This window comes from Dama dama, chromosome 19 (assembly GCF_033118175.1).
Source record: "Dama dama isolate Ldn47 chromosome 19, ASM3311817v1, whole genome shotgun sequence".
NCBI classification, from domain to species: domain Eukaryota; kingdom Metazoa; phylum Chordata; class Mammalia; order Artiodactyla; family Cervidae; genus Dama; species Dama dama.
In genome coordinates this window covers 70,738,741-70,751,763 of record NC_083699.1, presented here as the reverse complement: position 1 = coordinate 70,751,763, position 13,023 = coordinate 70,738,741, and the positions used below count along the sequence as shown (strand labels likewise).

The window sequence follows — 13,023 nt, the reverse complement described above, 5'->3', positions numbered from 1 at the left end:
ATGAGCATGCACAAAGAACAGCTCACTGATCTTTGCTGGTGGGTTATTCCACTCCTGGCATACATGCCTGACTCAAGACCATCCTCGGGACTGCACTGGTAGAAGGGAAATGAAAGTCAGAATGAAACTCAGAGGGACCTCCTTCCTTTCTTCCATAGATGTGCAGTGAACACACACCATGTACTAAGCATTGAGCTAGATTTGAGAAACACAGCCCCCACCCTAATGCAACTTACAGTGGGTTGGGTGTATAAATGTGTGCATGCGCTTCTTGAGGAAGAAGGGGAAGGTTTCACAAAGACTTGAGTACTTACTTCCCATAGCAACTTCAACACTAGTGATTCCTGGAAAAATCAGACAGTTGGATAGATTGGAAGAAAGATGAGGATGATGCTCCCCAGCATCCCCTGCTGGGCATCCTCACTACTGTTGGTGGTGTCATAAAAGTGACCCCAACCGTAACAAGTATAACCATTTATTTACCCCTTGAAACATGAACAGCGAGTCCATTAATTTTGCAGCATTAATTCTAAAAGGAAATTAGATTCCAACCAGAGCCGTTAATCTTTTAAAAATAGAGCCCACAATACAAGAGAGCACGGATAATCAGAATGTAATTTTCTGAGTTAGGAAGTGGTCAAGACACTGGTGTCAAGGCTTCTTATGTATGTGGGGTTTCTGAGGCATTTTCTTGAACAGCTTAACCAGGTCAGGTCAATAGTTTTAAGTCTGGAGAAAAGACCACTTCAAAGGGCCATTGCTTTAAGACTTTTCTTTAGCAGCGATGAAGGGAGTGACATGAACTGAATCATGAACACCAAGTCATCAGTTATTCTCCCAACCAAATACATTTCTTACCAAGGTAGGTCTATTTAGGATGTGGGTTTCCACAGTATTGCTGCTCAAGGTGGCTCAGTGATAGTCAGAGAATAACCCATTTATACTCTTTTGTTTAAACTTGTTAATCCTTCTATAGACAGTCAGCTCTTAAAAAATAATGATGGTTTTCATTAAAGGGAACTAAGTCTTTCTCAATAATTTAATCAGAACATCTCTTAACTAGCTTGTGTCCTTTTAATTTAATTTTTCAAGGTTTCTGTAGACTACTAAAACTGAAATATTACTTACTCTGATTTGTCTTTTTGTTAAATTCATCCCTCTTACTTTTAGTCATTCAATTCCAGGCCTTTAAAAAATACACTCCTATTGTCCTAAGCTTCTAAGGAAAATTTGCTGTTGAGAGTATGAATAAGTATTTTCCTATGCCACCTACTTTTTATAAAATTAATAAGATGATTAACAGAAAACCGAGTGATGTGTGCATTTACCCTATTACTCGTAGGCCCAACCAATTTAACTATTTTTCATTGGTAATTAAGGTCTTCACTAGGTTTTGCTATCTCTGCACTTAATTATTCAAAAGTTGTAACTATTTGGGTCATCTGCCGTAATGGAAAGAAGAAAGACAGGCTCAAGAGGACTTAAAATTAATGCCCAATTTTCAGGTTACAATAAGAAGGAATGGAAATTTTGGCCAGAACCCAACACTGACAGATCAAAGTTTGCTTTGGTTTCACAATTACTCCCATTGACATGAAGGACGACACATAATCAAATCAGAATCAAGAGCCATTCCAATTTGATGTGACCTCTACAGGTCTTTATTAAAAATAAAGACCTCCTCTGCTCAGCTCTATTTCTTCTAAAAATACCTCTTTTTTTCCTGTTGCAAATCAATTGCTCTTATTGTTCATCACCAACTATCTGTTTCTTGTTTCTTTGTCCCTAATCCATTGTACATTAAGCTCCCCATACGGCTTAGGTTATTTACGAGATTGTATGTCTGCAAACACAGATTGGAATCTTTTGAAAACTCTTCAGGAATTATTCAGAGGAAGAAGTCCATCTTAAATATTTCTCTTTACTGTGGTGGGAATAACACATCTGTCTACTCTGCTGTGGACAGGAGAATGCAATACCTTTGTCTATGGATGTACCAACATTTCTGCTCATGTCTTCATGTGCCCATTGGTTTAATATAGATTCATAGGCAAGAAAGAAGCAAATCTATGCTGCTTATTTTCTGTAGGAAATCTTCCACGTACCCAGTTATCACAATGCGTTTTGACCTTCCTTCTATGATAAGGGTGTCACCAGTTTATGCAGAAACTGTCATCTATTAATGCTGGATATACAATGATGTCACAAAAAGCAAAATTAAAACTTAGACAAGGTTTCTTTCTATTTACTGGAAACACTGAAATAGAATAAGTACTAAATATTGGCAAATTACTATCCCATGAGGCTTCTGGGTTGAGATGTTCGATTTATTTTGTGGATGAGAAATATCTTGATGAATGTGTCATTTAATTTGTATGTCAAGGGCAAATTAATTTTGTTAGAGAAGAAAAAGTGACTTTTATTTTTAATTCAAAACAGCAGAAATGTCAGCAGCCTAAGTGACTGTTGGTTTAACCACATCTTCTCTAAATTGGCCACACAAGGCAGTGGCCTAAATTTAAGCCCTACAATTGTGGCTTCAGTTTCAGAACCATCACACAGTTGTTAGTTACCATCCTTGAGCAGAGGAAAAAACTGCTCAGGGTAGGAAAGGAATTTGCAAGCTGCCACAGCAGGTTAATTTAGACCAACTTGGACCTCAGTCATGAGAGTCACAGATGCCTCCTGGAATTATTTGGCCAAGCTTGTCTTGGTTAGATCAACAAGAAAAGACTGCTCTGGTTTTTTAAATTAAAAAGACAGAGAAATGAGAAAAGACATTTAAAAATCTAATGCCCGAGCAATGTTTTCAAATGTAAAATACCTTCTCTGGAAACCAGAATTTTGAAGACTAACTTTTGGGCTTCAAGATCTTTCAGCCTGCCTATGATGATCACCTACAGCGATTCTTGCACAGAAGTTTGAAATCAAGATTTGTGTTTTGTGTCATGCCGTAATTATGCCATCATGACATGTTACTTCTTTTTGCATCATTTTTTTTTTAACAAGCATAAAATGGGCTCCACATTTCCAAGGTGATGTGTAATGAAGATGGCAATGATAATGTTGTTTCCATTCGTACAACCCAGAGATTTCACTCCAAGTTTCTACTCTAGAGGAATTCTTGCATGTGTGTATGAGAAGACACAAACAGGAATATCCTCGGCCAAAAACTCTAAACGTATAAAAAGCACCGAAATTAACACCAGGAGACTGGATTATAAATGGAACCCATGTCATGTGTATCAGTTTTTGTGTTAGAGGTTACCGTTTTTCAGTGGCTTGGTCATGTCTAACTCTTTACAGCTCCATTGACTGCAGCACACCAGGCTTCTCTGTCCTTCATCATCTCCTGGAACTTGTTCAAACTCATTTGCATTGAGCCAGTGATGCCATCCAACCATCTTGTCCTCTGTCTTCCACTTCTCCTACTGCCTTCAATCTTTCCAGCATCGGGGTCTTTTCTAATGAGTCAACTCTTTGCATCATGTGGCCAAAGGATTGGAGCTTCAGCTTCAGCATCAGTCCTTCCAGTGAATATTCAGGGCTGATTTCCTTTAGGATGGACTGTTTTTTCTCCTTGCAGTCCAAGGGACTCTCAAGAATCTTCTCCAACACCACAGTTCAAAAGCATCAATTCTTCGGCACTCAGCTTTTGTTATAGTCCAACTCTCACATCCATATGTGACTAGTGGAAAAACCATAGCTTTGACTACATAGACCTTTGTTGCAAAGTAATGTCTCTACTTTTTAATATGCTGTCTAGGTTTGTCATAGCTTTTCTTCCAAGGAGCAAGTAAGTGTTAGAGGACACATATACAAAAACAATGTAATATAATTCAGGAGCAAAAGATATGTATCAACACAGATATATCTCCAAACACAAAGTTTTAGATGAGAAAAAAATTTGAAGAATGGTACATAAGTGTAGTGCCATTTATTTGGAGTTTATCTGCATGTTCATACTTTGTCGTGTTTTAGAAAAGCTTGTAGTAAAGCTATAAATAAATGCTTGGGGATGAGAAATGTTAAATCCAGAGCTTGGTTCTTTCCATGAGGCTAGAAGGAGAATGATATCAAGGGACTTGGGCGATGTTTAATTTCTATACTTTATTGGATAGTATGCACAGTTCAGTTCAGTCGCTCAGTCATGTCAGACTCTTTGCGACCCCATGAACCACAGCACACCAGGCCTCCCTGTACATTACCAACTGCCAGAGTCTACCCAAACCCATGTCCATTGAGTCAGTGGTGCCATCCAACCATCTCATCCTCTGTCATCCCCTTCTCCTCCTGCCCTCAGTCTTTCCCAGCATCAGGGTCTTTGTACTGCTATTAATTAATTTTATTGACTAGTCAATAAGATATATTTCATTATACCCTTCTTTTATTCCTTTTTGTATATATGAAATAATTAATGTTCTTCCAAAAGTCTAGGGAAAAAGAGGTAAATGGGGCAAGGAGCTGGAGACAGATTCTTTCTAGATACTTAGTAGAGAAAGCAACCTGTTGTAAAGGTGAGCAGCAGGGTTTAATTATAACCAAGGTTACCTGTTTAGTTTTGAGGGCAAAAGTAAAGAAGCCAGTGGGAAAAGAGAGATTTGCTATTCTCTTAAGAACGATGATTTACATGATGGGGTGCCCGAGTAGGGTGGAAAAGGTGGAATGAAAGGGGCAGATAGAAAGTTTGACATCATGATGAATGAGCAGCATGTCCTCTGAGGCTGAAATGGAGTTAAAGATGGAACCAGAGAGAGTGAAATTCTTTGACATTCAGAGGAAATTAGCTAAGGAAGCTCACAGTGGACTCTACTGATTTCATCAAAGAAAGAAGGAGTCCTGGTCCCAAGTCCCACATTATTTCCCTTTCTTTATGCCCTCTCCCATCACTATCGCAGAAAACTCTACATGCGTATGGATCCTCTCCACAAGCTTCTACCACTACCACCACGTTCTTTGAGGGGAAGTTTAGTGCCTGCTTTCTTTATTCTAGGATCTTCAGCATCTGGATACTCTTTCAGAACATGTAGGAGAGGATCAGAAAACCCCCTCCTTAGCAAAAACCTTTGCTAAATGAGTAAAAGGCAAGAGGTAACATTAAAATTAGATTTCCAAAGAGAAAAGGCAATCTGTAACTTCTTGGAAATACACATAAGCTCTGTAGCCTAAAGGAATGAAAGTTTTATGGATTGGAACCCAGATTGCACAATGCAAGGGTGAGGTCTACAAACGCCTGTGACAGTCTTCACTGAAGTCTAAAATCAAGAACTGAAAAGGGACTTTGGAAGTGAGCTGGGGTTGTGGTTGACTGGGCCGGCTCAAGAGTAGGTCAAAGGAGCCTTGAGGTTCTGGGTTGAGCGTGAGAGCAAAGTTGAAGTGTCTGACCACAGAACGTCAGCTGGAACGGGCTTAGGAGCCATGAGTGGGAAAAACGAAGTGAAGCAGAAATAGGGAAGATACTGGAGGCCCCATTTGGGACAAAGAGCATGAATGTCAGAGGTGGTGGCTGAACTGGTTGGGGACTGTGAATCAAGTTGGATATCAGTGGAGTCATCTGGGTTATAGCAAAGAAAATTGTGCTTCAGCCACTAATAAGGTGGCTGTGGAAGGTGGTAACAGTGGGGAAGAGGATCCGTAGAGCTGGCCAAATGGCAGGGATATTAGAGGGAAAGTGGAGTGAGGTTCGGGGCTTCCCCGGTGGCTCAGATGGCCTGAGAATCTGAGCAGAGAATCCGCCTGCAGTGCAGGAGACCTGGGTTCGATTCCTGGGCTTGAAAGATCTCCTGCAGAAGGAAACAGCAACCCACTCCAGTATTCTTGCCTGGAGAATCCTATGGACAGAGGAGCCTGGCGGGCTACAGTCCATGGCATCTGTAGATTCCTGGACTCTACAGGCCAGGCTAGAGTCAGACATGACTGAAGCAACTTAGCATGCACAGGGTGAGGTTCACAGAGCAGTGGGAAGCAAAGGAAAGGCAGGTCGCTCTCCCCTTATCCACCAATGGTCTTAACTTTCTAGATATATGATCAGGTCAGTAAAAGCACAAAGAACCAACACTAAGGATAAAGTCACTGTGGGCAACTGAGAATGATACATTTAGAACCATGATGAAATGGGCACTCTGATATCTTCACTACTGAATTTGGTCTTCACCACGTCATCCTCTGTCCACAAGCCATTGAATTGTGCTGACTTTTCCACACATTCCACATGACCAGCTATACTTTCATTTAGGGACTTCCCTGGTGGTCCAGTGTTAAGAATCTGCCTTGCAAGGGGGTGTATGTTTGATCTCTGGTTGGGGAACTAAGATTCTGCATGGCAAAGAGCAACAAAGCCAGTGCACCATGATAACTGAAGCCTATGTGCTCTGATGCCCTCTTGCTGCAACTGGAGAGTTCGTGCCCTCCAATGCAAGATCCTGCATGACGCAAAGGAGATCATGCATGCCACAACTATGACCAGAGGTAGCCAAATAAACAAATGAATATTAAAAAGCTTCCATTTTATAATAAAGGTACCCAGTCTGAACTTCCCTGGTAGCTCAGACAGTAAGGAACCCACCTGCAATGCCAGAGACCCAGGTTCGATTCCTGGGTTGGGAAGATCTCCTGGAGAAGGGAATGGCAGCCCACTCCAGTATTCTTGCTTGGCAAAGCCCATGGGCAAAGGAGCCTGGTGGGCTACCATCCACAGGGTCACACAACTGAGTGACTAACACACACACAATTTGATATATGAATGAATTAAGATGGTAAAAAATGATAAAAATGGACATGTGTATTGTTTCTAGAAATATTATTACATAACAAAAAATATTTGGCAATAATAAATAACTGGGTCAATAAACAGTTGAAAGAAAACAGCTTTAGCTTATCATGCTATAATACAGAAAGCAAATTAACTGAACTTTGTAACTTTATCAAGCAAATTAACTTGATAAAGTTTCATTTATCAAGGACAGAAAACATGAAAGAGTTGTGGAGCCCTTCTAAAGCATTGACTATGATTCTTAGGGTTAGACAAGTGGTTTCCAAATTAAAAAGTATATAAAACAACACTCAAATCCAAACGCTATGAGAGGAAGGGAGTATGAGAACTAGTTTGCAAAATCATGCTCAGGTCTGTGGAAGGATTGTGGCCCTTCCAGCTTCCTGGTTAAAGTGGACCTCAGAGAAATAGTCAAGAGATGGTGAAAATATTATTTGCTGCCTATCTTCAACAGCACTAAAATATAATCTGATGTTAAAAACAACCTAAGGGGCTTCCCAGGTGGATCAGTGGTAAAGAATCCTACTGCCAATGCAGGAAACACAAGAGACGCGGGTTTGACCCCTGGGTCAGGAAGATCCCCTGGAGGAGGGCATGGCAATCCACTCTAGTATTCTTGCCTAGAAATTTACATGGACACAGAAGCCTGGTGGGCTACAGTCCTTGTGGCTGCAAAGAGTAGGACACGACTGAGAACTGGGCACACACACACAAATAACATAAAAAGATGATTAGGAAATAATATTCAAGCCTATGATTCATAGTGAGGGCAAGAGGAACAGGGCAGTTGTGAACAAGAAATTAATCTAGATCTAATGCCTGATGATCTGAGGTGGAGCTGATGTAATAACAATAGAAATAAAGTGCACAATAAATGTAATGGGCTTGAATCATCCCCAAACCATGCCCGCCTTCCAGTTCGTGGAACATTTGCCTGGTCCCTGAGGCCAAAAAGGTTGGGGCCCACTGGAAAGATGGTTATGCGCAGTTAAATTGTTTGGTCCCTGGAAGAAGGTTAAGTGAACCTTCCCTCCCTATGCAATTCTTTTCCTTTCTGCAAACCTAAAAGGGAGCAACCTGCACGATGTTTAATAAAATGCTAAGGATCCTCTACTGCTAAATAAGAAGAAATAGTCAGGGAGCAATTGGGTCTTTAAAATGCTGCTTCATTTATCCACAGAGCATGCATATTCCAGCGATCTGACAGCAGTGGCTAGCCTAAAGCTGGGCGATCATTTCTCCGAGAGCCGTGTTTACCTAATTAAGAGCTTCTCTGCAGTCCCAGCTACTTAATTGTGTCATTAGCAGCAGTTTTGACATGAAGAGCAACCTGTGTCTGGAGCAGGAGCCTGGCCTCCGATAGGAAGCCCAGCAGAGCGGCTCCCGGGGGGGCTGGCAGGGGTCCGCTGCAGTGTGGACAGCGCAAAATAGAATAATTGGTCCCTGGAGGGGCTGTCTCTTCAGCTGCCAATAGGGACTGTTTTTTGCCTTGTGATTTAGAAGCCAGGCCTCCATTGACTGTTCACTTGTGGCTCTGGTGCTCAGCGGCTTACGGGAGAGATTAGGCCCCAGCCACAGTCACGGCTGTCCTCTTAGCTGTCCTGCCGTTTATGACCGCGCAAAAGCTACAGTCCTGAGCAAGGGAATAATGCGGTCAAGCTTCCTGGAAGCTGGACTGATAAAATGTGCAGTGTGCCATAGAGGTCTCCAACTGGGAGGGATCACAGGGGTTAACCTTCAGACCCGGGGTAGAAAGGAGGCTTTGCCATTCTGTACCGTGACTCAGCAAAGGGCCCAAACTGCTCCTGACCATCAGAGGTGCAGCTGGGAGCCTCCTGCTGCTCGTTCCTTTCTCCAGCAGAAAGAACAGAAGGAAAAAAGGGTTACCAGTGGGGACAGGGATGGGGGAAGGGACAAATGGGGGAGGGAATTAAGAGGGAGAAAAGATTATGGAGAAAATGAGCTACAAGGATATGTTGTATAGCACAGGGAAAACAGCCAATGTTTTATTAATAACTATAAATGAAATATGACCTTTGCAAATGGTGAATCACTATATTTTACACCAGTAACTAATATAATATGTCCTCAGTTTCTCAGTCATGTCCAGTTCTTTGCAACCCCATAAACTGTAGCCCACCAGGCTCCTCTGCCCATGGAACTTTCCAAACAAAATTACTGGAGTGAAGTGTCACTTCCTACTCTAGGGCATCTTCCTGACCCAGGGATGTGACATATAATGTTGTACACCAGCTACACTTCAGTTGAAATATAAAAATTAAAAAGAGCTAAATGTACCTGTGTGTGTTAGTTGTTCAGTCGTGTCCGATCCTTTGCAACCCCATAGACTGTAGCCAGCCAGGCTCCTCTCTGTCCATGGAATTCTCCAGGCAAAGATACTGGGGGGGATTGCCACTTCCTTCTCCAGAAAAGAGTGAATGCAAGCACTCAAAAAGATTTTCCTAGGGAAAAAAAATCAGCTACTTCTCGGGAGTTTTTTTAAGTTTTTTTTTTCTTATTGAAATATGATTCACATGTAATAAATTCACCCCTTAAAAGTGTCCAATTCAGTGCTTTTAATATATTCACAGTGTTGTGTAACTATCACTGCTGCATAACTCTAGAATGTTTTTATTACTTCTATAATAAGATTAAGAGATCCTAACTATTATGTATAAAATAAGCTACAAGGATATATTGTGCTACACAGGGAATACAGCTACCCACCCTTGGGCTTTTGTATTTCTTATAGATAGTGGAAGATATATATACATCTCTTTCCAGGGTTCAGATTCAGTTATTCTCAACACAACACCTCGTTAGTTTCATTAAGGCTGGCATTAAACAACCCTCAGTTTGTTAAAATAAGATTCAAGTTAAGTGGGCTATATCTGATGATTAGATATCATATTCTTTCGTTTTTCAACCACAGATAGTGGAGGAGTACATTTCGATGAATCTGCTAGAGGAAGGAAACTCGGCAATAGCCTTAAAAAACATATGTGTCTACTTTTAAGAATTGTTCCTAAGAAGATAAACAGTTACATTCAGAAATAGATAAAAATATATGAATGATTATTAATGCATAGCTAACAATATTGACAACTACATAGCTAATAAATGAAGAATAGGTAATAAAATTTTGGTATAGCCAAAAAATGGAATACCAGGAAGTTCTCAAAGACTATAATGCAAATGTGTACCTATTAATGTGGAAAAATGACCAAAATATTGTTAAGTAACAAAGTAAGTTAACAAACTATATGAATCCATTTACTTCAAGTTGTAAATGCCTAGAGATGTATTGACCTAGATACATGTTTACCAAATGTTTTACTGTTCTCATCTCTAAGTAGCACTGTTTCAGGAGAAGTTTTCTTCTGTACTTTCTATGTATCATTTGGGATTTTATAAGTTACACTATTTTTTTTTGTAATCTGAAAAAAAACAGTAAAGACATTTTCATTTTGAGATAAATAGACTCTAGTTCTCAGTTTGGGTGAAAACATGTGGGTAGCTCCTACCTTACCAAATTTAGTCTGGGTGTGCTACTTGCTGCAACAACGTGCGATAATTAGCTGACTCGGGGTGTATTGCCACTCCACTGACACGTAAGATTTTGACTGGTTTACCTCGGTATGAGTTGAGCAAGATTTGTTGACTCTAAATTTACGTGAGCCAAAAATACTTTACAAAAAAATCTAAGGATTTTTTCTATCTTTCTGCATGTCATCAGAGGGCTCACCTGGTGTGCCCAATATACAGATCATCCAGCCCCAAGAGTTTGTTGTCGGTTTGCTCAGAATACAAGTGAGTCATTCACACTGAAAGACTGCTGTTTGGGACACAGAAAATAAGATCAGTACCCAGGGACTGCTCCCCTGTGACTCTCTAAACATCTTTCTTCCTTCTCAATCCTTCCTAGTATTTTCCAGGTTCATCTGAAATTCATCCCTTGCTTTTTCATACTTCTTGGAGATATGATTCAATTTCCTAATGAATGCATTGGTTTAAAATATTTTATGCAAGCTGTCCAATAGCATATGGTGAGACTATGCAAACTATAGATCACACGCTGATAAAGTTTATTTTGTCAGTCTGTTAATTAGATTAATACACTAATTAATTAGATTGATCTGTTAACTAATTAATAAGCTTGTCAGAGCTTCACTGCTGTAACACTAATGATTGTCTTACTGATGACTTAGAAGCCCATTTACCTTCTGATTCATCAAAAGACAACAATTCGAGGGCAGTAATTATTCTTTAAATAATTACTTTGTGTTCTAATATTCTGAGTGAGTGTTAATAGATCAGTTGTGTCCAACTCTTTGTGACCCCATGGACTGTAGCACTCCAGGCTCCTCTGTCCATGGGATTCTCCAGGCAAGAACACTGGAGTGGGTTGCCATTCCCTTCTCCAGGAGATCTTCCCAGTCCAGGGATCAAACCTGGTCTCCTGCACTGAAGACAGCTTATTGACCATCCGAGCCACTAGAGGCTCTATACTAATGTTCTGCTAACTCATAATTCATATGCTATAGTTACGGAAAGTTTTGGTGAGTGAAATATCCCTTTCCTTCTTGATGTCAACTGAAGAATTCACTGCATAGTTGTCACATAGTGTATGTCTACATGCAGCTTTGTAAGTATTCTCTTTTCAAGTCCATATCTTTTTCCTCCCTGGATGGATAAAAGTCACTCACTTACTCAGGTAAAGACTCAAACTCTACGGTTGATGCACTGAATCAATCAGAGTAGTTATGTTTACCAGAAAGAACCAGGTTCTTTTAAAATTTCTAAATAATCTTTGGGAAAGCTAAACTGAGCATTTTAAATAGGATATAACTTATTTCCACCTTTTCAGAAGAATGGTTTACACATGTGTTAAACATGTTTTTCTTTCAAACAAAAACATCATCTGGATCTCTGTACATTTATACCCAAGTGGAGTTTTATCATTCAAACTGTACTTAATGAGTTCTGGTTTGTAATTTTTTGGAAGACTCTTCTTCCCCTTCCACTTGTATTATAGATATCTCTAAGGCTCCCTTCTAAGCATCTCTTCCACTCTCTTACAGGTTCAGTGGGTGAGGCTGGGAGACAGAGGAGATGAAGCTGTACAGGTGTGATGGAGCCTCATCTGTCTAGGCTCTGGAATCTGCCTGCTCTCTGCCTTGTCAACAACTTTAGCCCCTAAAAGGAGGCCTGCCCCTGGCTGGCCCCATGCTTTCTCTGATGAGTGGGCCAATCAAATTCCAGGGTTCAGTGTTAAGAATCCAATACTGGGTTATAGCATCAAGTTATAGCACACACTTCAGCTTCCTTCTTAAACCTCATTTTTGTCCGTTAGTAATAAATGAGGCAACACTTTCATTGTCGTAGGTCTGATTCCTGTTCTTATCTCTCACTTCGCTCAGGAAAAACAAGAATAGTTCCTCATCCTCCTCCAATCCTAAACAGCAGTATCTACTCCCTACAAGGTCAATTTGTGAGGACGATACAGGCTGCCTTGGTAAATCAGAATTATAAGTAAATATTAGCAGTGCTGTGGTTAAAAGCACAAAGTAGAACCTCATACTTTCTGCTATTTATCAAATATCTGATCTCAGGACAACCACTAGATCTCCTCATACCTTGTTTTCCTCTTCCATAAAATGGAATTTTTCTTTTAGGATTATTGCGAAGTTCATACAAGTTGATATTTGTGCATGAGTAACATGTTTATAATAGTGCTTTATATATGATAAATACCTCTCGAGTGCTTCCTTTTTTTTTTTTTTTGGTTGATATTGTTTTACTGCACAATATGGGGGAAAAAAAATTTTTTTTGACTCCTGACACAGAAATAGCCAAGACAGATCATCTCTCTCTCTCTCTCTTTGAAAAAAAAAATTGATAATCTGCTTTGTAGAGATAAGGATCCTTTCCCACTAAACCAGGATGTCCGGAGACAATTTACTGTGAGGTCAAATCAGTGAATATCACAGGGTAAAATAATAATAAGTGTATCAAAACTAAATAGACTACATATCTGAGTGCTCATGTTTATTGTAGAATTGGTGTTTGAAATACTTTTACAGAAAAATACAATTAAATATCAAACTCTGAAGCACTTTCTGGGAACATGGTTTGAGAACTAGGGCTCTGGACTGCACCTGATTAAACCTATCTTTCCTATCCACAAGGCAGGACTTGTTGTTACTCAGCCTCGCAGTAGTGTCTGACTCTGCAACCTCAAGGACTGCAGC

At 40.2% G+C, this 13,023-nt stretch overlaps 1 long non-coding RNA gene across 2 annotated transcripts in view; it reads left to right on the top strand.

Annotated features, from left to right (window-relative positions):
* Positions 1–13,023, top strand: part of LOC133073994 (uncharacterized) — a 68,813-nt gene that overhangs the window by 33,131 nt on the left and 22,659 nt on the right. Inside the window, exon 3 of one of the 2 annotated variants that reach the window (XR_009697072.1) lies at positions 11,854–11,966. The exons of the other annotated variant lie outside the window; for it this stretch is intronic. This is a non-coding gene — a long non-coding RNA (uncharacterized LOC133073994). Of the gene's footprint in view, positions 1–11,853; positions 11,967–13,023 lie in introns of those variants that run through there. 2 annotated transcript variants of the gene reach the window in all.